Below are 27,360 nucleotides of genomic sequence, written 5' to 3'. Positions count from 1 at the left end.
ATTCAAAATATGTACTGCAGGATTACTTCCTGGGTCTATATGTGTATATGTATAGATTTAAATAACTGTACATTTTTTTATTGTTTAATTTAATTTAATTTTGTTTTATATTTTATTCTGTTCTCAGTGTTGTAACGAGTAAGCAGCAGGCCCCCATGCAAGATCATCAAACTGGCCCTATCAATCACATGTTAAATGTAATATAACACAAAGTCAGTAATGAATGATGTGAAAGCATGCAGCTTAAGAATGATCACAACATCATAATGCATCACAGTGATATAGAGGAGTCATAATAGCAAGGATAGTGATAGACTAGCCTCCCTGACAAAATCTGCTGTTGGAGCATCATAACAGATTAAAACATCATCACTGTCAGCGCATCTTTACGTGGATGAAAAATATAAAAGTTAACAGGAATAAAAATAAAGTATAGCAGGTGATGATGCACATTAAAGCAGATGATAATGCTGTATATTCTTCTGCATTCTGCTGCACCCTTCATGTCTACATGTTGGCATTAGCAAGTACACACAATAAAACAGTGTGTTGATTGATTATTAGTTAAATAAAATAATAAATAAGTTCTACTTCCATCATAGGTATTCTCTCCTTAATACATCCATGAGAACAACTTGTGCTGCTCATCTTTCTGGAACTCTCTGAGGGAATTGCTCATTTCTCACTTACTTGCTGTCTTGACATTTCTAACTTTTCTATAATATTTCCCTCCAGTAGTATTGCTCATGTTCATGACTGTAATAACATAGAATTCTCAGTGGGCATTTTATAACATGAAATCACCCATTAACACTGATTTAAACTTCATTAAGAAACTTGACACAGATGTAGGAGCCAATAAACTATGCTTGTAAATGTAAAACTTAGTTTTTGTAATTATAATGCTATTTATTTGGTGAATGACATCAAGTGAGTGTCTTTACTGAATAAGCACTAGAAATGCCATGCATGTCTCCAACTGAAAACTAAGTGACCACACGTGGAAGTAACAGCACAAAGTCAGGATCAATAGCAGTGGTTTCAAGTGGTAATTAGTCATTTTGGTGGTAATTTTTTTCTTCTCTTACCATTTTTATTTCAGAACTGTCTGTACAAACAAGGTTGAGTTGTGTAGCGGATGTGTTCTTTGCTCTTCTACTGCTGTGTGTGTCAGTATGCACTCAAACAGCGCATGCATCATGCCAAACAGCGCGCCATGGTGCACTTCCTAGACAGTTTGATCCAACACATAGTGACGGGTGAAGGAAAGAGGAATGTCTCAGCACCCAGACTCCCTGACATGGAGACGGAGCTGACCGACAGTCAGGCTCAGGCAGGAATATCCAGGTGTACAGTGGCTAAATTAATATTTCAGTCAAATCAGATCTTCAGCATTGATTCAGGTTACAGCTGAAATTAGCAGAAAATAGCTGTTATGTTAGCATACCAGTTAAATATTGGACATTAAAATAAATATTCAAATAAATAAAAAAAAAATGTCAAACCTGATATATGAAAATGGCTTAGATATAAACTTTTTTAAAGGCATATTTAGCCTATTAATGCATTAATCTTATAGATAATAGCACATTGCTCTCCCCTACATGAAAGTGCTTTTAATAATAAAAAGTATCTGTATGGATATTGGTGATCCTGACCTTAAATTACTTAGTATTGGATCAAAGCCAAATACTGTGGCATCATCCACCCCTAATGATAATGGCAAGTCATATGAAAAGGAGGGCTTGTCTCTTGGAGGCTCATGCACGTGGGGTCCTGGTCTTTTGAGGGCCCCAATGCAGCTGCATTACCTATGTATACAGCAGCTCCACCTCTGCCTGTTCTGTACAGACTTTAATTAATTATCTGTATATATTTTGTACATGCATGTGTATCATAAAGGATCAACAACTCCCATTTCAATCTGTAGCCCTGTGTTATGTAATGATACTAAATGATCTGGATAATTTGACTAAACCTGTCTGTGCCAAAGTGAAAAGCCTGGATGAACAGCATTCTTTCATCTGGGTCATCGCTGACTCTTTCCTCTGATCTCCATCTTAAACCTCCACCACAGCCCAGCTGCTGCTGGCTGGGCTTCATAACAGTGTTACATAAATGGGCATGATCAGACAATAGACTCAGCGTTCGCAGAAGACAGTCAGACTGATAATATTCCAGACGGAGTTTTATAGGTTCAAGCTGTCAGACAGGGCTGTGACCATTCATAGATGTTATGTCCTCTCTATTTTCCTGAGAAATTCCTGTCCTGTAGTGCAGTGTCATTATTTCCAATACTTTTATGCTGAAGTTCATGGACTTTTTAACAAATTCATAAATTAATAGAACAGTGACATGTTTCCCTTTCCTCCAAAAACTCTTGGAAAACAACTTTTGGAGTATTGTGCAGAGGACCCACACTGTTCGGGGGGGAGAGCTCCTGGCTGTGGCTCTGCTTTCACATGAGTCATAGTCTGTAGTCTTCCAAAATCATCAGGGATGATATTTTTTCATGTTCCAACAGGACCCTCAGCTTCTTTTTGACCTGGCAAAGGAAACTGGCAATTTATTTTCAGAGCACCTTCTCCTCCATGCGGTGATTCACTCTGACAGATGAGCCCTTTCACCCCCAGTCAGCTTTCCTCTGCTGTATTTCCCATCTACCCCTGCGCACTGGTGAAGGTTCAGTCCTTCACAATCAGTACAAGTCAAGACTCGACCCTGAGCACATTCTTCCATTCGCTCAGTTCACAGTGGGGCTCAATAAACGCTACACACTTCCAGTAAAGTGAGAGCTTTACCACAATAACACAAAGAGAAACAGAGAGTTTCTTACTTGTAATAAATGGTGCACAGATTGTGTTTGGTTGTAGGGTATGTGTTAATTCAGCCCAGCCCAGCCCACACCACTGTTACTCAACTGTGCATACTTGTTTCCCCTGGGCTGACATGGAAAAACTGTGTCGTGAACGTCACAGTTCATTTTATTTATAAAATCCAAGTCGTTTTCCCCAGGCAGCACTTTTCTTGAGGAGAACCCCTCTATGACTTACACACCGCTGATTTTCTCACCCTCTGTTTCCTTCTCAGATCTTATGAGCAACACAGAGAGAGACAGAGACAGAGACAGAGAAGGAGAAGGTGGAAATTCAATATGTGAAGCAACAGAAACCAGTCCCAATTCTGCTGCTGTTCCAGTCCAATTATCACAGCAGGGAGGGAGGAAGGCCCTGAGACCAACAGAAGTAGTCATGTCCCAGTTCTGTACTAAACATACTCAGCTTGTTTGATGTGAATTTCCCCTTCTTCTCCTCACAGTGGGTGAGATCAGTCAAAGTGACATAAAGCTGCAGCCAAGACAAACATTTTCACATCTACATTTACATCCCATTAGATCAGGGTCTGTATTACAGAAACATCTTAACTTGCAGATGTTACCTTAACTGCTTGGTAACCATGGTCATTTGAGTTAGGATTTCACTGCAATATCAATATTGTTGTATACCAGCTATGAACCAATACCAATATTTCACTGAGGTGTGGTATTTCAGAATGTATCTATATATATTGTGTCTATATTGTTCTCCATATTTCCACTTGGTTATGTTGTTCCTGTTGTTTATGTTTCCCTATGTTTATATTGTTCCTTTTGATTATATTCACACTTGTTTATATTGTTGCTATTGATTATATTTCCTCGTGTTTGTATTATTCTTCATATTTCCACTTGCTTATATTGTTCCTGTTGTTTATATCGTTCCTTTTGTTTATATTTCCCTCTGGTTATAATGTTCATTTTCCCACTTGTTTTTACTGTTCCTCTTGTTTATATTTCCTCCTGTTTTCTGATTCATCTGTCCTACAGTACAGTACAGTACAGTACAGTACAATATGCCCTGACCCCCCCACTTACCACACTTGTGTTTAGCATTGTCCTGTGCTACGCTGACTCAAGTATGCCGGGCATCACAGTCAGAGATGCTGAGTTAATATGTTGCCTTGCTGGCTGTTTGTTCTAACTTTAAAAATTAAAGATGGCGTGTGTGACATCTTGGCAAGAATTGAACATACTGAAACAGTGATAGGAACTGAATATAGTTCGTTGAAATCTTCCGTTTCACCGTTAGATGTTACTAAATCCTACACACTGGTCCTGTAAAAAAGTTGAGGCAGAAGAACCAGGCCCAGAATAGAGTACAACCAGGAGCACAGCGCTGTGCTGAGCAGTTCTGACGTTGTGGAGCAAGTTACTGCTTCAGCCTCCTGATTATCTGTCCTCTGGAACTCCCTGATGTCCATGTCCCACAGGGGCAGAATCGAGCTCTTATCCCTAATTCCTTAAATAAAATACATTTTATGTAACGAGCAGGGAACTCAAAGACATTTTAAATACAGTCAAATGATCATAGAAAGTAACACAATAAATATATATAACGCACTCAAGTTCAAATCACAAAGAAGGAGAAAATGACAAAAAGAATGATGAAAAAAATTAGTGTCCCTGGCCAAAATGCAAACATTACTGCCTTCTAAAGAGTGTCCACTGCTGTCCTCAAAAGAGTGGACACACGCTAAGGGTCAATTATCCAAGCAGATTAAAGAACTTTATATGTCATACCTATGTCCTGTCATAGGCTGCATCTCTCTAAATTTAGGTGTCATACAAAGGCATACTGTCTATTTTTTAGACAGATGCAGCTGTCTTCTCCTTTCAGATAAACAATTTGATAGTGTCGGTATGGTGACTAAGGTCAGAGATGTGTTTGTCTTGTCTCTCTGAAAGGAGCAGATGTTACTGTTATCATACCACTAACCCTGTGAAGAATGGAAGCAAAGGTTACTAAGCTGTGCTCTCAGACCTTGTACATTGACGCTTCCCATGTTTGGATTTGCAGACCAGTAGGCTGATTCTATATGCTGTAGATGTGCTGGGTCTGGCCTCATTTGGGCATAAGTTCATCATGACCTTATTTGTGTTTTAAGACTATCCCAGAGGAGTGAAACTCTAGAATTGTAGGGAACATCAGGACAAAGTGTGTACTAATTATTTCTTCATTATTCTAGGCCAAGTATTATTAAACTAGTTTCAATGTAACATATATTGACAACATGACATATTGGACTCCTGTGGACTTTCTCCTCTTGATGTACGGACAAAAAGATAAAAATCTACGACACCTATGTTTGACAATGATTAGTTTATTGACATGTGCGCGTTTTTCCATCTGACCAATGTTTGCTGAGATGTAAGCTAGCTTTATTTTCAGTCTTCATTAATGTCATATCATGTACGCAGCTGCAAAGTAACTACATTTACATTTTGGTACACTGAGGCTGGAGTGGATATGCAAACTGAACCGTTTTGTGCATGGCTGTAAATGGTATATCGTTTCTTTCTTCGATCGAGGGGATGTGGACATCTAGCACTCCAAATAGAATGGGAGAAGAAAATATCCAGAATGCACTGCGAACCGAGGGAGAAAAATGCATCATAGTGACTGCTGCTGGGAAAGAAGCTCACAAATGTAAGTAAAATCTTCAAAAAAAATCATGCAAAAATGTTTAAAACCATCAGAATCTTATTTTAATGTGGATGCACATGAATATGTGATTGTATTGCTATGATAAGCATTTCACCATTCACGTGTGTGAAAATGACAATTTGAATGACAGTAATGTTAGTTATCTCCAAGTCTTGTATATGAAGTTTGAATTTTTTCGAGCAGCATACATAGTTTGCAATACTTCCCTGCTGATATTATGATGTTACTAGTTCAGGGGAGAAATTTCTATGGGCAGGAATAACATTAGGTCAGGTCATGTTTTCTCCTGCAACTTTGGTCAGATAATTAGGTTGGTTGATAATGGTTGTCAGTATAATAACATTGACTGATAATGGTAGAAAGCAACAGGCGCTTATGCAGTAACATTTCAGGGGCTCCTGAACAAACCAGACACTTCACAAGATTCCAGGCAGAAAATGAGGAGCTCTCTCTCTGTCAGCCTCGTGTCCCTCCTCCCTCTGCCTGCTGTGCACCTGAGTGCAATCAGCAGGCAGGTAGAGAGACAGGGAGGAGAGGACAAGAGGGACAGAGAGTGCAGAGACAGAGGAAGGCACACATGGACAGCTGCACACGAGGTGAGGAGACCTTCGTCTCTGCACCATGCACACTTCAGTGTTGGGGTTTTGTTGTGTCAGTTTGGGCTGGAGGTTACTGGTAGTCTAGTTATGTCTCTTTTGTTTGCTTTAGTTTTAGTCTTTGTCTTTAGGTAGTTTAGGAGGAGAAGCTGGGAGTGATGGCTCACTGTGTGGTTGGCTCAGCATCTTCCCTCCTTTTGTACATTTTTTTTGGGGGGGGGTGTTACTAAAAAAAAAAAGAACACCTTCTTCTGATCCAAAGTGAAGGCATTGTCAGTTTTTATTACATTCAGTTTTTTGTTTTCTTAATTGTAATTATTCATTATCCATATTCATTTTCATGGATATTTTGTAATTTAAAGTACAGCTGTAAAACTATTTTGTAAAGCTAAGTCTCGTTTGTTGTGGATCGTCCTGATATACTTATCATCCAGTATCGTTCCAGTTTCTTAAATGTGAATATTTTCTGGTTTCTTTGCTCTTCTATGACAAACTGAATATGATTGGTTTGTGGACGTAAGATATTTGACCTTGGTGAAACACTGGTTGACATTTTTCATCATTTTCTTACATTTTATAGATGTAACAATCAACAGCCTCGTCACTCAGGTGTAACATATATACCGTTGCACCTGCTGATGACATAATGAGTGGCGTGCCATTTCCTAGGTAAAGATTTCAAGCCCTACCCCTTGCGGCTCAGTTTGAAGGGACACTACAAAGTGGAGGGCCATGGGAGAGGAACTGGGATTGGCTCTTAGTGTGGTCAATTTAATGTTTATTAAAAGCCAGGGTCTTAAGTTTTACATTGCTATGTTTCATCATTTGCACAGGCTGGCTCTTTGTCTCAGCACCCAGCAAGACGGCACAATTACAAGCCTGCAGTAGAACCTGGACGATCATAACCGGCAGGGGCTAAAAAAGCCCTCAAACGCCTGGTGTGGAGAGCACCACCCTTTGCATGTTCAGTGCGAGTGCACCTGCTCAGTGGCCTGACTGCTGCTGGCTGGCAGAGGACATTTTTATAAGACTCTCCAACATTCACCCAAACCACAATTTTGTTTCTTTCTTGTTTTTTCCCTTTTCCCCCTCTTTCTGTTCTTCTTCCTCATCTGTAACAGACGAGCAGGCAGGACTGGTAACTGTCTGCTGAGTTGTGAAATGCAGGTTTGGACATTAATCACACATTAAAAACAGGTCAAGGTGTAAATTACTAGTCTTCTCACTGCATCTCCAAAGCCTCTCAGCTGGGTGTTTTCAGAAGGTTCTTGACATTTTCAGCTGGAAGTAAATATAAAAACCATGATTAAAAGTGGTCAGTAGGCTGACTGTCACGACTGCTTCAATCAGTCTTTTTTGTTGGATGAAATTTTTTTCACAAACTGGCTCAATCTATGTGACAAAGTAAGGAGACGTGTCAGGTTATAGTAGTCTATTGAAAATAGAGTAACCTAACTTTATATAAAAAGGATGAGGTGGTGATGGAGGCATCAGTAGTGAGTGGAACGTGTGGTTGAGTGAGGTATGAGTGTGCGAGTGCTGAAGGCAGCAAGAAGCAGAGAACCAAACCAGAACCAGATGTTGAGCCAAAGAGACAATGAGCCTCATTCACCAGCTGTTCTTTAGAAGAAATTCTGAAGAAATTCTAAGAAGATTCTGGCACTCACCAATGTTTTCTCATGTAAAATTTATTTTTAGTGCTGATATATTTGTGCAAAGTAATTTGCAATTGCATTTTCTGCAATTCAATCCATTGTAGGAATTGTAGAATATTTTTTAGATTTTATAGTACTTTTAATAATTTACAAAGCATTATGGTCTTTTAAATAAATGATTTGACCTGATTATCTATAGTTTACAATTAATCTCAACACAGAAACACATCACAAATCAAACAGATTTCAGTGCATACCTTTGTTTTGTTTTTTTATTGTCATGTATTAAACACTTAATATTATAAATATGTAAGTGTCTGTGGTTGTCCAGACAGCATCTGAGATCAGACATGGGGCAGTTAAATGAGTCCTGGAGGTACATAAATGATAAAAACAGAACAACTGTAGTGACTTTTTGGAGATTTTAAATTATGCAGCCTTTGGTATATATGATAAAAGCTAATTTAAAGATCCTTTAACTAAAACTAAGCACCTAGTGACACTTTCAAAACGCATGTTGAAGAAGAGAACACTTCAGTAAAATAATCACCTGCTTTTAGGTTTTACACACTGGTGTTTATATGTTGAAATGTTTCGGGGTTTTACAACTTTTAGATAAAATGTACCATCAAATTGTGTTAATTTCCTGAGTTCCTCACTCCACCATCTTTAGATTTTCTGTTTCTCTCTCAGCTTGTCTCTGTGTGCACACGGCCCTGCAGTCTCATGTCCTTATATGGTCATCAGGGGGGTGTTAACTGATGCAAATTAAGAACTAAGAACACACCTTAAAACACCTTTGAGAGTCGGAGTTAGACTTTTCTTGGGACTGTTCTTAAGAACAAATGTAAGAAAAAGCTTACAAAGATATTGGTGATGCCCAGTGCTGTTTATAATAAAGTGATGTGATTGGTCAGCAGGCAGTGTGTTATCCATATTTGATCTCTTATCTTGAGCATAACCTGTTAGCTGTTCAGCGAAAGTTACCATGGCAATGTACCCTGGTAAAAAGTGAACCGTGGTCATAGAACCGTAAAATCCCAGGGTTAACTCTGAAAGTTACCTCACTTAACCATAAACCTTGCTTTGTAGTACAGGCCCCCAGATGTCAGACAAGAAGCAGTGACTCCATTTAATAGCTTTTTAAGATTTTTTTTTTAGGGAAAATGAAAATAGTCTTGCAAAAATGGACATCCCCACTGAAAATGAATAACTTTTCCTGTAGAATTTCAGTGACAGACAATGCAATAATCAGACTACCAGAATGATGTGTTAGGTGAGTCACTATAGGGGAAAGGAATAGGGATGAAAAATCCAACTTGATTTCATACAGCAGGTAGGAATTGTTGGACCTTGTAGATAAATCACTAAAAATTGTTTGGACTTTTGTTAAATTGTCTGTGATTGGTTAGGACTCAGCTGGTCAATAGCCGCCACTGAACTGTTATCAGTATGAAAAGTAAAAGTAACCACTGTGCAGTAAAATCCTTGCTGTCAGTAACTAGTAACTGTACCTGTCAGGTGGAGTGAAAAGTTGAGTAGAATTATAAACTAATATAATTAGGATATAATTCAAAATTTGACTCAAGTAAATGAGTAAATGTTCTTAGTTACATTCCCCCTCTGCAGATGATAGAAGCTGAATGTGTGGTGTTGAACTTGAAGTAGATACTTTATATAAACCGGTCAAAGACATTTAACCACAGAGTCACTGAGACATTTACATCTCTCAGAGAGAATTTATGGACAAAAAGTCCATTTTCAGCCACAAGATGGTAATTTTTAAATTTCAAATGTATTACCATACCTTTATTTATTTATCCTTAGATCTTGTTATTTGCTAATAGATTTTAGTGTGTTGTTAATTTTCTTTCATCCATCTTTCAGAGGAAATTGTAAAATAAAATAGAATTATTATAAAGGATTTTCAGTAATTGATGTACATCAACTTACTTGAATTAAGCAAGTCCTGTTAGGCTATAAAACTATTAGTTTATAGCAAATACAAATAAAGGCTCTTCGTATATTAAATACAATGGTGTGAAACCTTAAGATGTTTGTCTGATTTTCAGTATAGCCCCCCTGGAGAAAAATTTACCAGCCTCCACTGTTAGGACTGATATTAGGATTTGAGTTAGCAGTTTGATCTGGGAGAGAGAAGTAAAAAAAATAGGCCACTTTGCTCAGTAAAAAAATGCCTGTAAATAGATGTTTGCAGTTTTTTGCAGTGACCTGGTAGGTAGATTTTAAAACAGCACATTATGTTCCTATCTATAAAGATTATACTGTTAGAAACAGATAAATTACCCTTTATAATGTGATTGTATCTGCTGTTTAAGAACAACGCCAACTAGCATTATGCTAAAGATTTAATTTTCACTCTCACTGGTGCTGGAAAATATCAGACTTGTATGTTTATTCAAAGTCCAAGATGACGTCTTCAAATGTCTTGTTTTGTCCACAACTGAAAGATATTCAGTTTACAGTCAGACAGGAGGAAAGAAACTAGCTGAAATCAAGAGAATTTGGACTTTTTTTTCTCTAAAACATGACTCAAAAAATGATTAATTGATTATCAAAATAGTTGCCGACTGATTTAATAATCAATTGATCGTTGCAGCTGTAGTCAAAATAATACTATGGGATGCCAAAAAGGAAGCAAAAACATTCATTTATGCACAAATTACATCTTACCAAGATTTATTAATGAGGTCTATTGTGTGAATTGGATCACGGTGGTTTGGCATTGTTAAAAAAGTGGGTTCACAGAAAAAAAGTTTGGGAAACACTGGTTTAGACAACCTCTCTTCATTTTGCAGTATGAACAGAAAAAATTCAACCCACAACAGAACTAACCTGCAAATTATCACAGAATTAATACCTCCCTAACTTTTCAATATATCATAGCTGTTACCAGATCAGTTATTTCTTATTATTTTTATTTGTTATTTACTTTTATTTTTCATATGTATCTGTATTATGTTGTTTATTCATTTATTTTATAGATTTAAATGCCTTTTGAATTCATCAGTTATTTCTAATTAGAAATGCCCCTCTCAGACTTTGACAGCATCAGGGGAGAGTGGACACAGTGTTCATTCCAAACGGGGAGCGTTCCAATAATAGAGACTCAGTGTGGTTAGAAGGGAGGAAGCTGAGGTGGCCTGGTGGTAAGGATGATTAGTAACAGGAAATAACTCATGGAAAATGAAAGTAACGCACAGGAAAAAATATGTGCGTGAGTGTGTATGTGTGTGTTCTATTTATAGAAGAATAAGGAATGTTCTAAAGTTACAGTATATTGAGGACTAATAACATTACAATCTGTTTGCATAAGAGAGAAAAAAAAACTATTGACAGTCTGAAATCAGACGCAGATGTGCTTTTCTTTCTGACAGTTTGCTTGTTCACAGATAGCAGCACAGAGATGTTTAGTCAGTTCATTATTAAAATTTTACTTCCAGGCATTATCTGGATTGTGTAAAAATGGTGTTTTTGCAGTTATGCAACTCGGATTCTGATTAATAACATATTTAAAGAAAACAATCCAGGTCAACCTATTTTGTAGAAGTATGTTAATAGGTGGTACACATACCACTAAGTTATTCTAATGACATTAAAATAACACTGTTACAAATACCTGGCAGCCCATAATAATTCATCACGTCTATTGTTATTTGTGTATGATGTAACCAGTGGATACTGTCATTACAGTGGATGTGTGCTCATTTCCAGAGTTTATGTCAGAATGCTGCTTCTTAACGCCACTGTGTGGTACCTTAAAGTTACTACATTACTTCCACTGTAAGCAATTCAAGCCAAATACAATCAATTTCAAGTGTGTTCGCTGTGATTTGCAAAGCACGTTTCTGACATAATTTTGTACAAATTTATATATAGCCTCTGATGTAGACCGTGGTATCATTTATTCATCAATTACTGATACATAAATCAATATGTCTTCCAATTATAGCAGATGGCGCCGTGGCTTAGTTGGTTAAAGCGCCTGTCTAGTAAACAGGAGATCCTGGGTTCGAATCCCAGCGGTGCCTTTTCAATCTGTAAGATTTAAAATCTCTTTATATGTTCTTTTTTTACATGCTAGTATGTTCAGTAACATAGTTTAACAACGACATTTTACAAAAGACAATGGCAATCTTTACCAGGGCCTTACTGGCTGTGTCACTACAACAAACTGCAAGTTCAACTAAAATTCACGTATAAAAGTCACAACTGTTTGTAACTCTCTTACTCTGCATTTACACCAGGCGCGGCTGCGCCGCGGAACGGCTGCGCCGCGGCACGCAGGGAGATAGAACCCATTCTAGTCAATGCTGTAATTTACACCACAAGCGCCGCGGTGCGTCTCAGCAGCGTCCCAGAAGCGGCTAGGCGCCTCGCTCCGTGGAGAATAGGCAGCGAGTCTATTTTCGACGGATGGCGCGTCAATTGACACAGAGCAGGTCGAACGGGCAGGAAGTCAGGCACGGAAAACAGGGAAGAATCCGGTTGATTTTCAAAATAAAAGACCCCGTGCAGACTCGCGATCATAAAGACAGACAAAAAAATAAACAATTTAACTACGTAGCCTGCTTATCCATGGTAGAAGCACAAAGAGCAAGGAAAGAGGACTTAATCAACAAAATCAGAGCAAATAACATAATCAGACGGGCAAAACGCTCCGCTGCTGAAACGCTTCTGGTGTAAATTGAAGTAGTGTGCATGACGGAGCAAAACCAGTGCAGCCGTTCCGCGGCGCAGGCGCGCCTGGTGTAAATCCCGGGTTAATTTGTCAAAAACATTAATCATGAAAATAATAAATGTCGCTGCGAGCAGGGTTCGAACCTGCGCGGGAAGATCCCATTGGATTTCAAGTCCAACGCCTTAACCACTCGGCCATCGCAGCCTGTGATCACTATAGGTTTCACTTCGCATTTTTCAAAGAAAACCTCACTGCGGTTGTTGTATACTTGTTGTCGTGATTTTGTTTTTCTGACAATCGAAAACTGTAAATGTAACTCTAATTAAGTCCTCTATACTTAGACTCAAAGCTCAAAGTACACAGAGTTAGTCACTGACCAAGTGAATGAGTGAGTAAAGTGAGTGTGTTAGCAGAACGCACCAGTGCCTGTAATACCACCCAGCTATGTAACCACCAGCTACCACTAGTCGGAGCTCAAAGACCGAAAGTAAGACCTAGTTAAATTAATAGTGTACAATTAATTCAAAGAGTGAAGTAGAGTGGCGGTGTTTTACTTTATCTTATCTTATCTTACCTTATCTTATCTTAAATTATTCTGACAAAAGTACAACACATCTTTTCTGTTCAGAGAAGAGAAGAAAGGTGGTGGAGACTAGGGTAAGACAAGCCAATTTTACCCTTATATCGACATATCTCCTACCAATAAAAATGATAAGAATTCATCTATGACAAATGGCCTTGAAAATGTGACTTTGAAAAAAGTGCTCCTCCTCCCAGCACTTTCTTCAAGTCAGTGGGTAAGTTAATCCATCTCAGGCTAAACTGACCATCTGACTTTGCAAATGTAAACTTGGGCATAGATTAAAATACCTCTTACCTCTTTAAATAGGTAATTTAATTTAAGAAATCCCTTTCCAAATAGTCTTACTTCTCTTAAAGCAAACTGCAACATAAAACCAAGCAAAATGTTTAAAGTAGGGCTGGGCGATAAATCAATTTTTATCGATTAATTCGAATTTGTACTTAATGTCGATTTGTTTTAATGAAAATTGATTTTCTCATCAACATCCGCCACCAGCGCCTGCCTGCTGGGCTCCCGTAGTTCAGAGAGCGTGGAGTGCTGAAAGTTTTGGATCCCAGGTACGTGCTACCAGGCCGCAAACATTTTTCTGAAGTTGCCTTGCCTCAGCTGTATAACAGTACACGCCAAAGGAGTGCTACGGAGCTGGAAGGAGTGTCGTTCTACTCCGCAACAACCGATCTTTGGTCCAGGCTGAATTGTGTCATTTTGAAACTAGATAAAGCTTACTGAAAAGTTCTATTGTCACTGTTTACAATGGCAGGCAGGGCTTGCCATCTCTTTTTTTTTTTGTGGCTTGTTTATGTAACTGAAACCTCAGAAGGGAAAATTGAAACGAAATAAAATTGAAACTTGTTTCGAACAATTTCTTTGTCATCTGCAAATTGATTTTAGGTAGGGGGTGAAAAAAGTCCATTTAAATCGTGAATCGGGATTTTTTGTGAAAAAATCTGAGATTTTTTTTTTAGGCTATATCGCCCAGTCCTAGTTTAAAGTTTTAAAGGGAATCTAAAGGGAGTTTCTTTTCTAAAGCCATTCTACATGTAAGAAAACATCTGTGAAAAGACTGAGAACTATGTAGTGCTGAATTGTAAGGTTAGTCAATTAAACTGTGGTTCAGGATTTCTGTGTTTAGGATTTTTTTGGGCGGACCTGAACTACGGGTTGGTGACGTGCTGGAGCCATGTTCAAACGACACCAGGAGGAGATGAAAAAGAATACACACTGATTCATTTTTATCCAATCCAAAATTTCTCACAGTGAACTGTGAACCTCTTTTTTAGTGCCTGAGAAATTAAAGAATTTTAACTGAAAAGCTTGAAATGTTAACATTTACTCTCATTTCAATTAATTTACTCTTTTTTAAAAAATGCAATGTTTTGAATTTTGAAAAGTCAAAGATTTAAGTTTATCTAAAGAAGAAAAGTACATAATCTCAACTAAAGATCAGTAGTTGGTCAAACTTTTTCAGAACTTAAGAATCTGAGTTGGGCTCAAAAGTCAAACATCTATTGCAGGCTGTTGCCGTGAAGTTTTGAGTTTTTACTACTTTTTTTTGTTTTTACAGTGTATTGACACCCCATTCACTGTAAACCCCAATTCATCCATGACAGAAAACTTTGGTGTAGAGTCCACACAAATGTTCAGGACTGTCAAAATGACATGAAAATTGTACATTCACTTAACACAAACACTCATCCCTTGTGAGAATGATTTAGAAAATGTTTGTAAAAAAAATGTATTGAATTTTTTTATGTTACTGCGAAACTGGCTTCCACTTCAGTCTCAGTGATGCACAGTAGTGTAAAAATACTTTTGGACTTAGTCTGGTGTTTACATCAGTAAAGACCCTCATCTGTCCTGTCCACGATGTCTCTCCAAGACTTATGCAATCACTGAGAGGAAGTAATAAGAATCTGGGTTTTATGTATTTTCACTTGCACTTTGCACTCATAGACACTTGTGAATCACACCCAGCCTGTTGTAATGTAAGGTCGAGGTGAAGCGTGTTGTATGTTGGTACAAAGATCAAATGATTCATGCTTGGTATTCCCTCAGAGTGTTTCCATGGATGCAGTGTTGTAGGCTAATCATACTTTCTCTGTGGAATGTTGATATACAGTATGAATCTACTGGAGTAGACTAAACTTATTCAGGTTAAGTATTTTGTCTAAATTTTAAAACATAGCCCCTTGTTTCTTCTTTATGTTCCCTGTCTATCTTACACTAACACAAACAATTCACCAAATTGCTCAACACAACTCCAATTCCTCATGCAGTCCCCTGTCCTCTGATGCATGAGGGCCTGTCCATTGGTGCAGTTGGCATTCTGTAGCAGATGTAGGCTGGTGCTCCCTACGCCACCTGCTAAATAATATCCTAAATAAGAATACGACTGCTGAATAAGATGGGGAAACCCCCTCCTCACGGTCTGGTTGTTGCCCACCAAGATATCAGCCTCACCTTAATTCAAGTGAAGGTTTCTATTCGGAAACTCTTGGGTTTGGAGGACTTGGCCCTCCTTTCTCACACCTTGGCTCTGCTCCCATGATGGCTGGGTTCAGTGATCATCTGAGAACTGATACAAAACAAGCAAGGAAGACCAACACTGTTTACCTGATGGTCTGTTCATGTATGATCCTGTGACGGTTGTCAGTGATGGTCACGACACAGAACATCGGAAAATCAGCAGGTTTCACTGGGACAGGTGGTGTTGTCAGACTCAAGTAGTAGTATATCATTCTTTATTTTAAAATGTCTTTTAAAGTTGTAATCCTGCTAATAATCTCCATTTTTATTGAATGTATCAGTAATCTGACACTGTCTTTTTTCGATAACTGTCATGGAATACAGTCACCTTTTTTTTTAAGAAATCAAAATGACTCTATCCTTTTCATGTAATTCGTTACTACTAGAGCTGCTGATCAAACAGCAGGATTACTGCACGTGTGTCTTGGACTTGTCAAAATAAAAGGACACTTTAAAAGTGATGTTTTTATTTTGGAAACACATTTATTTGGCATTGAACTATGACTATTTCACATACGGCTACAGATTTTTTATTTTTTTCTCAGAAGGGCAACGTCATAACTCGCCCTACTCTGCCTCTGATTGTTGCTTTTATTGTTTGGGTTGCTTAGATTTAGGCATGACGAGTGATTTGTTAGGGTTAAGGTAAGAATATCAGGGTAAGCCAATAAGTGGCAGAGTAGGGCAGGTCATTGACTTTGCTCTTCTGAGAAAAATGTATTCAGTGTCCAATAAATGTCTTTTTTCCAGGTCAAATGTCACATTTCAGTGTCTTTTTATTGTGACCAGTCCAAGACACACCTGTGCAATAACCCTGCTGTTAACCAGCATCTCTAGATGCCACACCTGTCAGCTGGATGGATTATCTCAGCAAAGGGAAAGTGCTTATGAACACACTAATTTTAAGACATCTGGGAAAACAAGTTGAGAGGAAGTGTGCACAGAAGAAGTCTTCAGTTTTTAAGTTCAACTCACAAAAAATGTGAGCAAAAAGAAAAGTGTTGTGTTGATACTTTTGATGAGTGTAACTACTCCTCATCAGTGACCAGCAGAAACACTGAAAAATCAAATATGACCATAAGGTCATCTGCTATATTGCACATTAATGGATAGTGGAATATATTCAATATATTGAGCTGCTCTGCGTCTGGCTGAGAAATCCTACAACCACACTACACTGTAAAAACAAAAAAGTTGAGAAAACTCATAGCTTCAATGCAACACACTTCAATAGATTTTTGAGTTTTGAGCCCAACTAAAATTCTTAAGTTTTGGGAAAATTTTACGAACTACTAAAACTATTAATTTCAGCCACTAAAAAAAGACAACTGAGGTTCACTCACTAGCAGGGATTTTAACAAATCTGCAAACTAAATGTGAGAGAAAAGAACTTGTGTGCACAGAAGAAATCTGAGATTTTTCACTTCAACTCATGAAAAAATGGAGCACAAACAAAAGCGTTGCATTTGCTGAGTATACTTTAGTCAGTCATAAAAGTTTGCAGATAAGCTCAGCTAACAGTATAATAGTTACTGAAATGCTGTGTGTTGTGTTTGCTGTCACGGAAAAGAACACTGTAAAAATGAAATAGCTGAGAAAACTCAAAAGTTCAAGGAAATGGACCACAGTAGATTTTTGAGGTTTGAGCCCAACTTGAGTTTTGAAAAAGTTTTAATAACTAACTTTAAAATTTGAAAACATTGTATTTTTTAAAAATGAGTACATTCATTGAAGTGAAAATAAATGTAAAAAATCTTCAATTAAAACAATTTAATTTTTCAGGCACTAAAAAGACAAATCAGCTTTGCAGCTCACTGATTTTTTGGTGAATGCCTCTAAAACTCAAAGATTCAAGTTTATCTACAGAAGAAAAGTAAATTATCTAAATTAAATATTATAGCTCAGCATAAATTTTTTTAAAGTTTATTTCAAAAGATACAAATTCGAGTTGGGCTAAAAACTCAAACTCAAAAAACTCAACTTAAACTCACTTTAACCCATCTTTTTCTTTTTCCTTTTTTTTTTTTTTATTTTTTTAACAGTATATCGAATTTATTCATAACCTGCAGTTGTACACTTTAACTGCTATTGGCTGCTAATGGGACTGAATTGTTTAGACATATACTTACGAATTAACATACAGTCAGTCTACATTTATTCTCTCGCTAACACTCTTGCCTGTAGTGTCCATCACTTCCAAAAGTTAAAACAAATATCCACACACAAAGTCAAAACCTTCTTTCACATTAGTGCTGTGGGTTTGATTCCAGCATTTCCTTTGCTGCACACTGTCCCCAGCTCTCTCTTTCTGTCTCTGTCACATCTTTAGCCTGTCCTGTAAAGAAAAAAAAAGCCATAAAAGGGAGGGGGGCTTAAACTTTTCATAGATTTGAGAAAAGGTTTGTAAGCACTGCTGTAAGTATTACACTTAAACACAAATCAAATATTTCATGACTTCATCTTCCCCTCCAGACACCTTCATACAAATATTTTGTTGCTTTTCCCACAAATAAAGCTTTGAAGTGAAAATTCTGATGGAAAATCTGTTGCAGTTTACTCAGCAGCATGAGTAGTGTGTGTGTGTGTGTGTGTGTGTGTGTGTGTGCTCAGGTCATACTTGGTCATGGAAAAGGTCTGTCACTGCTTAAGAATGAGTGTGTCATTTAGATAAATTCTTTCAGTGTGAGATGAAGCATTTACCAGCAGCAGCAACACACCCTCCATTTTTACTTCCCTTTCTCCTGTTTGTAGGAAACTCCTTTCATGATGACACTTCTTCCTTTAGAGATGTGAGTCAGTTTGACTACAAGTGAACAGAACTGCTATTGTCTTCATATTCATTATATTCCTTATCTTGAAACACAAAGTTCAAAATATCCCTCAGTTTCTGAATAAACAAGGTCTGAAATGACCACTGCATTTGGAGAATCAGACTTAATTTCATTTCAGTAGTGTTCAGTTGTGAAGGCATAGGTGAAAGCACACCTGCACACAGATGAAAACTAACAGGTGACAGCACACCTTAACACAGATGAAAATGCAGCAAACTAACAAAACTAACTAACTAAACTGCCCTTTAATTTGCCCATGATTTTGTTCATTATTTAATCATTATTTTGCCATATTTTGTGGTTTAGTTTGCCCTTTATTTTGCCCCAGTATGCCCATTATATCATTATAGTTTGCCCTTACTCTGAGTTCTTATGGTCCATTGTCCTTGAGTTATTTTGTCTTTCTCTGTTTCTGTGTACCTCTTGTCTTTCTGATTGTTTTGTGTAAGTTCTTTTTCTTTCCGAAGTGGAGAATCACATTGCAGGCACCCATGGTGATGTCCTTTCACTGAAATGCACTGGACACAATGTAGACTGCACCATTTTTGTCATGAGGATTGCCGTGATGTTCACTGTGCTGCACCTGTGGTGAGTAGTGGCAGCACCACTGGACACTCCTCAGTGTAGTCTGCACACACATGCACCACAAATAGCCACAGTGTAATTTTCTAGTTTGGAGTTATTTTACTTTGGACTGAGTTTTATATTTTGTAATATTCACTGATGCTTTAAGAATTCATACTGAGGCCTTTTTTTAGTGTTAATTGTAATGAATTCATTTTATCCACCACAGTCAAATCTTCTTCACTTTCCAACAATTCCAGTCCCTGTCTGTTTGATTGCTTTAATTATTTGTATTATTACAAATAACATTTGTAACAATAATTACACATTCACAAAGTTTTATATGTGCATGACACCATACTTTGCCCTCTCTCTTTTTAGCTGAAATACACAGGCCATGGACGTGACATAATGCAACTTTATCAAAAAAAAAAGTTGGCTATCTCAAGATAATAACAGAATTTTCAGAAAGATTGGCATACAAAATCCTTATTTTGAGATGGGGTACAGGGGGCAGTTGTAACATTTTTATATTTCCCTTCATAGCTTCATATCCTTCACTAAGCACGCCTCATTAACATCACCGCAACACCCACACTGCATGGCTCTGGCAGCAGGCAGCCTCCCACAAGCTCAAAGCCACCCAAAAACACAGTTAATGTTGTGCTAAATGTTCTAAAGTGTAGCTGAAATTCACTCGAAACGATTCCAACAGAGGGCAGGATGTCTGACAGATGTTTAGTAACAGTTGTGTGTAAAACAGGGAAACATCTGGTGAGACACAGGATGCACCTGCACGCAGAGAGCTGCACCACGCTCAACTGCTGGAATCAGTGCTGTGGAGATGGATCTGTCCATGTGAGACTGTCGCTTTTCGGAACCCAAACGTCTCCTCTGGAATAAGGTGACTTCTGTATCCTTTTTCCAGTGATGGAAACTGTAAATGTTCTGGCAGAAGAGCAGGTAACTTTTTAGACTGCAGGATATACTGCATCATGCCTTTCATTTTTCAGACATCCTTCAGAGGATACAGCATGTCACCCAGATGAACCTCATCTGTGTCTTTGTGCCTTGCTGTAGTTGTACTCAGGGATTCTGGCTCCTCAGTGCTCCAGACTTTCCTGGGAAGTTCATGGTGTGTCCGAAATTAATGCCATTTGGATATATATTTGTGTGGACAGGATCTCTTGGTCCTTGCACAAGGACAGTGCCATTAATTGTTTTTCTGTCATACGACACCATGACTCTTCTCAAACAACTATAATATCACACTGTAGGCTTATAAACAGAAATATATTTTTTGACAGAGGGGTCCCAATGTTGGTGAACACACACACAGAAATATGGTTGTCTTTGGCAAGTTTTTGCTGATTGAAGCAGAGTTTCTTCTTATCCTCATCAAACTACTTGCTGTGAGGGTCTTTTCAGTGAGTACAGGGGAGGTGACATAGGATGTAAAGTACGTTATTGATTTGAGATGAATGCATTGATGTGCTTTCAATCTGTTCCACCATGACAACTCCAAGTTTTACCCCCATACTTTGGTTTAAACTGTGAACGGCACAGACTCCATTCTCTATACATTGACTCTGAAGGTGGGGACTTGCTGTTATGCTCTTTTGTTTGCCTGTGTGCTTCCCTTCTATTTAATTAATTTTCACGAGAACCTGGCTGTTATGACCCGGGTCATGATGAGTTCTATTGTATGGCAATATGTCTGTTCTTGTTACTGTTACTTTGCTTTGTGGGTGGGCAAGTTGGTTAATTTAACGTTAAAAAAGGGTAAAAAAGAAACAACTAGCTCAAATCACACTTAGACCTTGAATAATGGTGCTGGATCCTTAATGAAGTTAAAGATAATGAATAAATAAAGACTTGGACAGTTGTCTAATTTGACTTTTTAATAGAATTTGCCACATGGACGTCTTGTGAAAGACAACCTATTTCAGCATGTATTTTGGCAATTTCACTATGAATATACACAGGTGGGATTAAATATAAGTGACCGCAACTACCTGTATATTTAACTTGTGTTTGTTGCCATACAACATGCTAAATAAGGAGCACATTTTAAAGAACTAATTCTGCAACTTTTGCAAAAACTTTACACAGATGATTATGACAACCACAAATCAAAGAGTGGATGAACTCATGAAGGAGGTACAGGAGTTGAAAACCAGTTCACTCAGAAGGAGGTGGATTCATTAAAAAGCTTGTGATAGTGAACTTTAATCTAGATGTAATTCAAATACAAAAGACATAAGCAAACTGGCTGAATCTCTTCTGGTCCTGGGCACAAAAGCCAACCAATTAGAAGGACAATGCAGGCACAACAAAAGAGTAGTGGATGGCATTCCTGAGTCTCCAAATGAGAAATGGAGTGACCTGAGGAGAAAGTACAACGACTTCATAACCTAAAAACCTAAAAATGTGAATTCCACCAGGCCCAGACCCCTTGTGGTGAAATTTCTTGGACACAAGGACAAGGCAGTGGTTTTGGAGTGGGCACAAAGACTTAACTAAATGAGGACTTTCCAGATACTGTGTGGCAAAAGAGGAAGGAACTTACACTGCAATGAGAGCCGCCAGAGAAAGAGGAGAGATTGCTTATCTCTGTTATGACAAATTAGTCACATATCCTCCACCTCAAGCTAACAATGGTGATAACAGTAAACCAAAATGAGTAAAAATGGAATGTTGGACATAATGTTATCTTTCGGGGCCTTGTGAAATCCAAGACACAATTAAATTATGCCAAATTACCCAGAAAAATGACTGAAACTAGCTCACATTAATGTTTGCTTGTTAGACACAAACTTCTAGAAATAACAGACGTGTATTACAAACAATATTCATATTTTAGCAATCTCAGAAACTTTGATAATACTCTATCAGATGATGAAGTTAACTATGCAGGGTTAGAATGTTTACACGAAAGACAGGAATTTGTATCGAGGAGGGGTCACCATATAAATTCAGAGTTATATTCCAGCAAAGATTAGACAGGACTTCATGCATCATTAGTGTGGAGGCCTTGTGGTTACAGGCACTTAACCATATGTCAAACCACAGCCACGTTTGGATGCTGTTACAGACCACCTTGTGCAAACAGCTGGTATTTGAATGAACTGTACATCCATGATGTGAATCCTCTGTTCCACCACATCCCAAAGGTGCTCTACTGGATTGAGATCTGGTGACTGTGAAGGCCGTTGGAGTACAGTGAACTCATTGTCATGTTCAAGAAACCAGTTTGAGATGATTTGAGCTTTGTGACATGGTGTGTTATCCTGCTGGAAGTAGTCATCAGAAGATGGGTACACTCTGGTCATAAAGGGATGGACATGGTCAGCAACAATACTCAGGTAGACTGTGGTGTTTAAATGATGCTCAGTTGGTACTAAGGGGCCCAAAGTTTGCCAAGAAAATATCCTCCACACTATTACACCACCTGAACTGTTGATACAAGGCAGGATAGATCCATGTTTTCATGTTGTTTGCACCAAATTCTGACCCAACCATGTGAATGTCACAGCAGAAATTGAGACTCATCAGACCAGACAATGTTTTTCCAGTCTCAGTCTGTGTGACTTGTAGCCTCAGTTTCCTGTTCCTAGCTGACAGGAGTGACATCCAGTGTGGTCTTCTGCTGCTGTAGCCCATCTGCTTCTGTAGCCCATCTGCTTCAAGGTTTGATGTGCTGTGTGTTCAGAAATGGTCTTCTGCATACCTTTGTCGCCGGATATTTTCTCTTTTTCGGACCATTCTCTGTAAATCCTAGAGATGGTTGTGTGTGAAAATCCCAGTAGATCAGTAGTTTCTGAAATATTCAGACTGACAGTCTGACACCGACAATCATGTCATGTTCAAAGTCACTTAAATCACTATTCTTCCTCATTCTGATGCTCGATTTAAACTTCAGCAGGTCGTCTTGACCACGTCTCCATGCCTAAATGAATTGAATTGCTGCGATGTGACTAGGTGACAAGATATTTCTGTTAACGAGCAGTTGAACAGGTGTACCTAATAAAGTGGCCATGAGTGTATATTTAGTTATAGCAAGAAAACACCAACACTGATATGCTGGTCTGATGTATATAAGGAGGATTATCCTGATGATGTCATCATGGCTTTTGAAAACATTTTAGCCTGTACTAGACAAACATGCACCTATTAAAAAAGCACACTTGTAAAAAAGGGCACAATGGATAATAAGCTGCAAAGCATTATGGTTAACCATCCGATTCGATTACAATTATTGAGGTCCCGATTCGATTACCAACCGATTTGCGATTATTAACAATTCTCGATTAGCAATTAGCGATTTTCCATTTGACAACAGTAACCCAAAATACACCACTGTTATTGCACCATTTAAAAAAAGTCAGTTGCTGAATTACTTAACTCTTTTATTGAGTAACAACTCAAAACACTTCCTGTAGAACACAGAATACTGTAGAACACAGTGACAGAATGCAACACTGTAACTTGTGAGTGATCAAGTTGTAATAAAAATTCATTGCTCTGGAACAACCAGATTCTTATGGAGGAAGACCAGCTGGTCCACATGTTGTGGAGTGAGTGTGCTCCGTTGTGCTGACACAATGTCAGCACAACGTTCGCAGTGGAGAACACTCTCTCTGCAGCAACACTCGCACCTGGGATACATAAGTATCGTTTGGCCAGCTTGGCTAGGAGAGGATACATATGATCGTTGGTGCTCCACCACTCAAAGAGGTCATCGATGAGAGGAAGTGAAGGGGCCTCCAGATACATGCGAACCTCTTCCTCAGCCCTGGTTTGTGCCGACTTGGGCTCCACTGTGGTGACAACAATATTAAAGGTTTGGCCCAGCAGTGCAGTCAGGGAAGATAGTCTTGAGGTGCAGGGCGTGGAGGGGCCATCCTCCTCCAGCTTCAGGGCTTCATCTTGAACCTTCTCAACTGCGTCATCCTCCTCACCATCATCATGCCCCTCAGCCATGTCATCACCTTCCCCTTCAACGACTTCAGCCTCTTGCCTCACCATCTGACACAGGAAAGCAGTAAAATAAGACAGGTTAAAGCATTCACATTTCAAAATTATTAAACAAATACAAAAGCATCATCGTAATTCAATGGCCTACATTTTAATTTTACATTCCAAGTCTGCATTTTACACTCAAACAAAACTTTCGCACTGAAACTAAGGCATTCAGTTTTTTAGTTTTTGATATTTTTCTAATACAACGCATTCTATCAATCAGATAATTAATCATTCTATAGTAGAATTATTTATATCAAAGGAGAGACTACCTCGAGGGATGCAGCCTCTGTAGTCACTCTGCTGTATGTCTCCACTTTTTCATCCTCTGAAAGGAATGGAAGAGCTTTAAAGCGAGGATCCAGGAAAGATGCTGTATGGAGTGTGTGCCTGTCTTTTGTAGATGTGTATCTCTTCCTCAAATCTTCAAATCTGGCATGCTTGATTTCACGGGTCATTGGTCATCCTCTGGTGCAGGGGTGAAGTCGGCCAGGAGCTGTGCATATAGTGGGGTGATGATGGAGAGAGTAGGCATGCTTTCCTCAGACATTGTGGTGGTGGCAAATTTCATGGGCTTGAGGGCCTTCACTAGGTGTTCAGCACCGGACACATCTGTCTCACTCAGTGTGCAGATGTCATGTGCACCTTTCCTCACCTGTAAGGATGATGGGAATTGAGAACAGGAATTGGAATAGTTAAAATAAAGGAATCAACATTGTATGCTTTAAGGTTCATCCATTCAAACAAACATGACTCACAGTCATTTAGACTCTGAGGGCCCTATCTTACGCCCGGCGCAAAGCCATTGCGCCACCAGCGCAAGTGATTTTGCTATCTTACGCCAGCGCAAGTGCCATTTTTGCCATGTGGGTAAGATAGCAAACGCACTTGCGCTGGGTCTGTGCCGCTGTGGGCGGGAGGTCTAAGCATGAAGGCAAACGAAGGTGTGGCCGGGTGCGTTTGTTATCTTGTGCTCAGCGCATTGGAGTAAAACACGCTTGTGGGGGGGCGTGGCCATGCCACTGAACTGAGTAGACGTGCTTTTAGGAGCTCCCGGTGACATTCGGCTAAAATTCGTCATTATTTTGGTAAAAAAAAACACGAACACAACAGTTAACCGTCACCGACATGGCTGCAGAATACGCCACGTTTAAAATGCCATCGAGAAAAAATAAGAGTAAAAGTGCAGCAGACTTTGCTGTGGACGACGACGACGAGTGGGATGGTAACAGCATGACAAGTTCGACAGAAAATGCTAACCCGTCATCCCAGCCAGCTACAGCACCTGGTACGGACCCAAACCTGGATGTTATTCAAAGATTGGACCTGATGAGAAATGACTTTGCCACTAAACTGGACGGAGTCTTGAATGCAATCCATGATGTTAAATAAACAAGTAGAGCAACTCACATACAAGATGGATGATCTTGAAAACCGCTCGAGGAGATCAAAAATCTGAAAAATCTGACGCAATCGCTTTTCTCGAGAAGTGGCTACCTGAAGCTCTGGGTCCGGCGGTGTTTCCCTCACCTCCAGTCATCGAGAGAGCATATAGGATTCCCACGGGGACACAAAGCGCCAGATCCCCCCGACCGAGAGTCCTCATCATTAAATTCCTAAACTTCCAGGACAAAGTCAGAGCAATGCGTGCAGCCAGGACCAAAGGCAAGGTACTTTACGGCGAGCAAGAGGTCATGTTTTTTCCGGACCTATCTGCAGAGTTACAGCGGCAGAGGAGACGATTTGACGGGGTGAAACGGCAGCTGAGATCCCTGGATGTCCGCTATGGGATGGTATACCCCGCCAAGCTCCGGGTGACGGTCGACGGACAGACACGCGAGTTCAACTCTCCAACAGACACCGAAAAATTCACAAGGGGGCTGAAACGTACCGGCGGTGTTGAGGAGACCTGAGCTGGACACTTCACGGACACTAAACTTGGAGGCCATGTGAGTAACGACACGGGGTAGACATTGGACAATTAAAAGAAACTGCACTTGCAGAGTGTAATTCACCCGCCTCCTAATTTTACGTTAGTACTATTACTTTTGGATACAAGGTTAAATATAATACGAGAACTGTATTCACATTTATTCAAACTATGAAAAATGGGGGTGTTTTCTTATTCTATATATATATACAGTATGTATGTATATATATGTATATATATATATATATATATAGATATATATATACACACATATATATATATATACATATATATGTGTGTGTATGTATGTACATATATATATATATATATATGTATATCACCCGTGAAGCCACTCCTGTCTACTCCTATGATGGTCTCCTATAAGCTACTGTTCTTTTAAAGGGCCCATGTTTTTTGAATTGGCCCAATATATAACAACTATAAGGGAGGCATGGATGCTTCAACATTTCACTCTCAGGTTCGTGATGTTGCCGAATTGTTGCTGGGAGACTCATAAGCTCCATGCTTATTTATTTTGTTTTATTTTCCTACATTTGTGCTCTAGTTTGTAAAGGTGCACGAATATTGTAGTTCTGCCGACGGCTCCCTTGCTTTGCACTGGATCCGTCTTTGTGTATGGTCATTCCCATAGACGAAGAGGAGGGGGGGGGTGTTAGTAGCTGTATTGTTCGGGATAACAGCGAAGGGGATTGGTTTGTGGCAGCATTTTGTTTTTTACTATGTTCTTTTTGTACCCTCTTATATCACTCACGGTGCAAGTCTGTTTTATCGCACTTATCATGGTACTTCACTACAAAGCTACAGGTATATCCAGGTATCAAAGAACCAATTTTAAGTTACATACTAATATCTAAAATTTATTTAAGATGATTCCAATTAAAGATTTAAAATTTACATCTTGGAACGTGAGGGGGATGGCTAAATTAATTAAATTGAAGCAGGTTATCACTAGGATTAAACAACTAGATTCCTCAATTGTCTTTATCCAAGAGTCCCATTTACTCAAGGATGAACTACTGAAAGTACGTAGGAGATGGCCAGGCCAGGTGTTCTCCTCCTGCTTCTCATCACACTCGAGAGGGGTCTTGATATTGATATGCAAATCTGTACCATTCCAAGTAAATAACACTATTTCAGATATCGCTGGTAGATACTTGGTGGTACAAGGTACACTTTTACAGGAAAATATCAACTTAGTTAATGTATATGCCCCCAATGATGATAACCCTGCATTTTTTGAAAATCTATTTCTGTTAATTGCCCCCCTCCCGGGTGCAGCTCTGATAGCAGGGGATTTCAATTGCACTCTTGACCCAGAGCTTGATCGGTCCTCTGGGGTGGATACTTCACATTCTCACAGCAGGAAAAAGATACAACGCTTTATAGA

At 38.9% G+C, this 27,360-nt stretch overlaps 2 non-coding genes across 2 annotated transcripts; one reads left to right on the top strand and one right to left on the bottom strand.

Annotated features, from left to right (window-relative positions):
- The first annotated feature begins 11,772 nt into the window (after positions 1-11,772).
- trnat-agu (transfer RNA threonine (anticodon AGU)) lies at positions 11,773-11,846 on the top strand. The gene has a single exon. It is a non-coding gene; the product is annotated as a tRNA-Thr (tRNA).
- Positions 11,847-12,618: 772 nt separating this feature from the next.
- trnas-uga (transfer RNA serine (anticodon UGA)) lies at positions 12,619-12,700 on the bottom strand. The gene has a single exon. It is a non-coding gene; the product is annotated as a tRNA-Ser (tRNA).
- Positions 12,701-27,360: the final 14,660 nt, after the last annotated feature.

The sequence above is a fragment of the Lutjanus erythropterus genome, chromosome 23 (genome assembly GCF_056507025.1).
Source record: "Lutjanus erythropterus isolate fLutEry1 chromosome 23, fLutEry1.hap2, whole genome shotgun sequence".
Classification (NCBI taxonomy): domain Eukaryota; kingdom Metazoa; phylum Chordata; class Actinopteri; order Lutjaniformes; family Lutjanidae; genus Lutjanus; species Lutjanus erythropterus.
The sequence above is the reverse complement of the archived record's forward strand: the minus strand, read 5'-3'. Positions and strand labels throughout refer to the sequence as shown.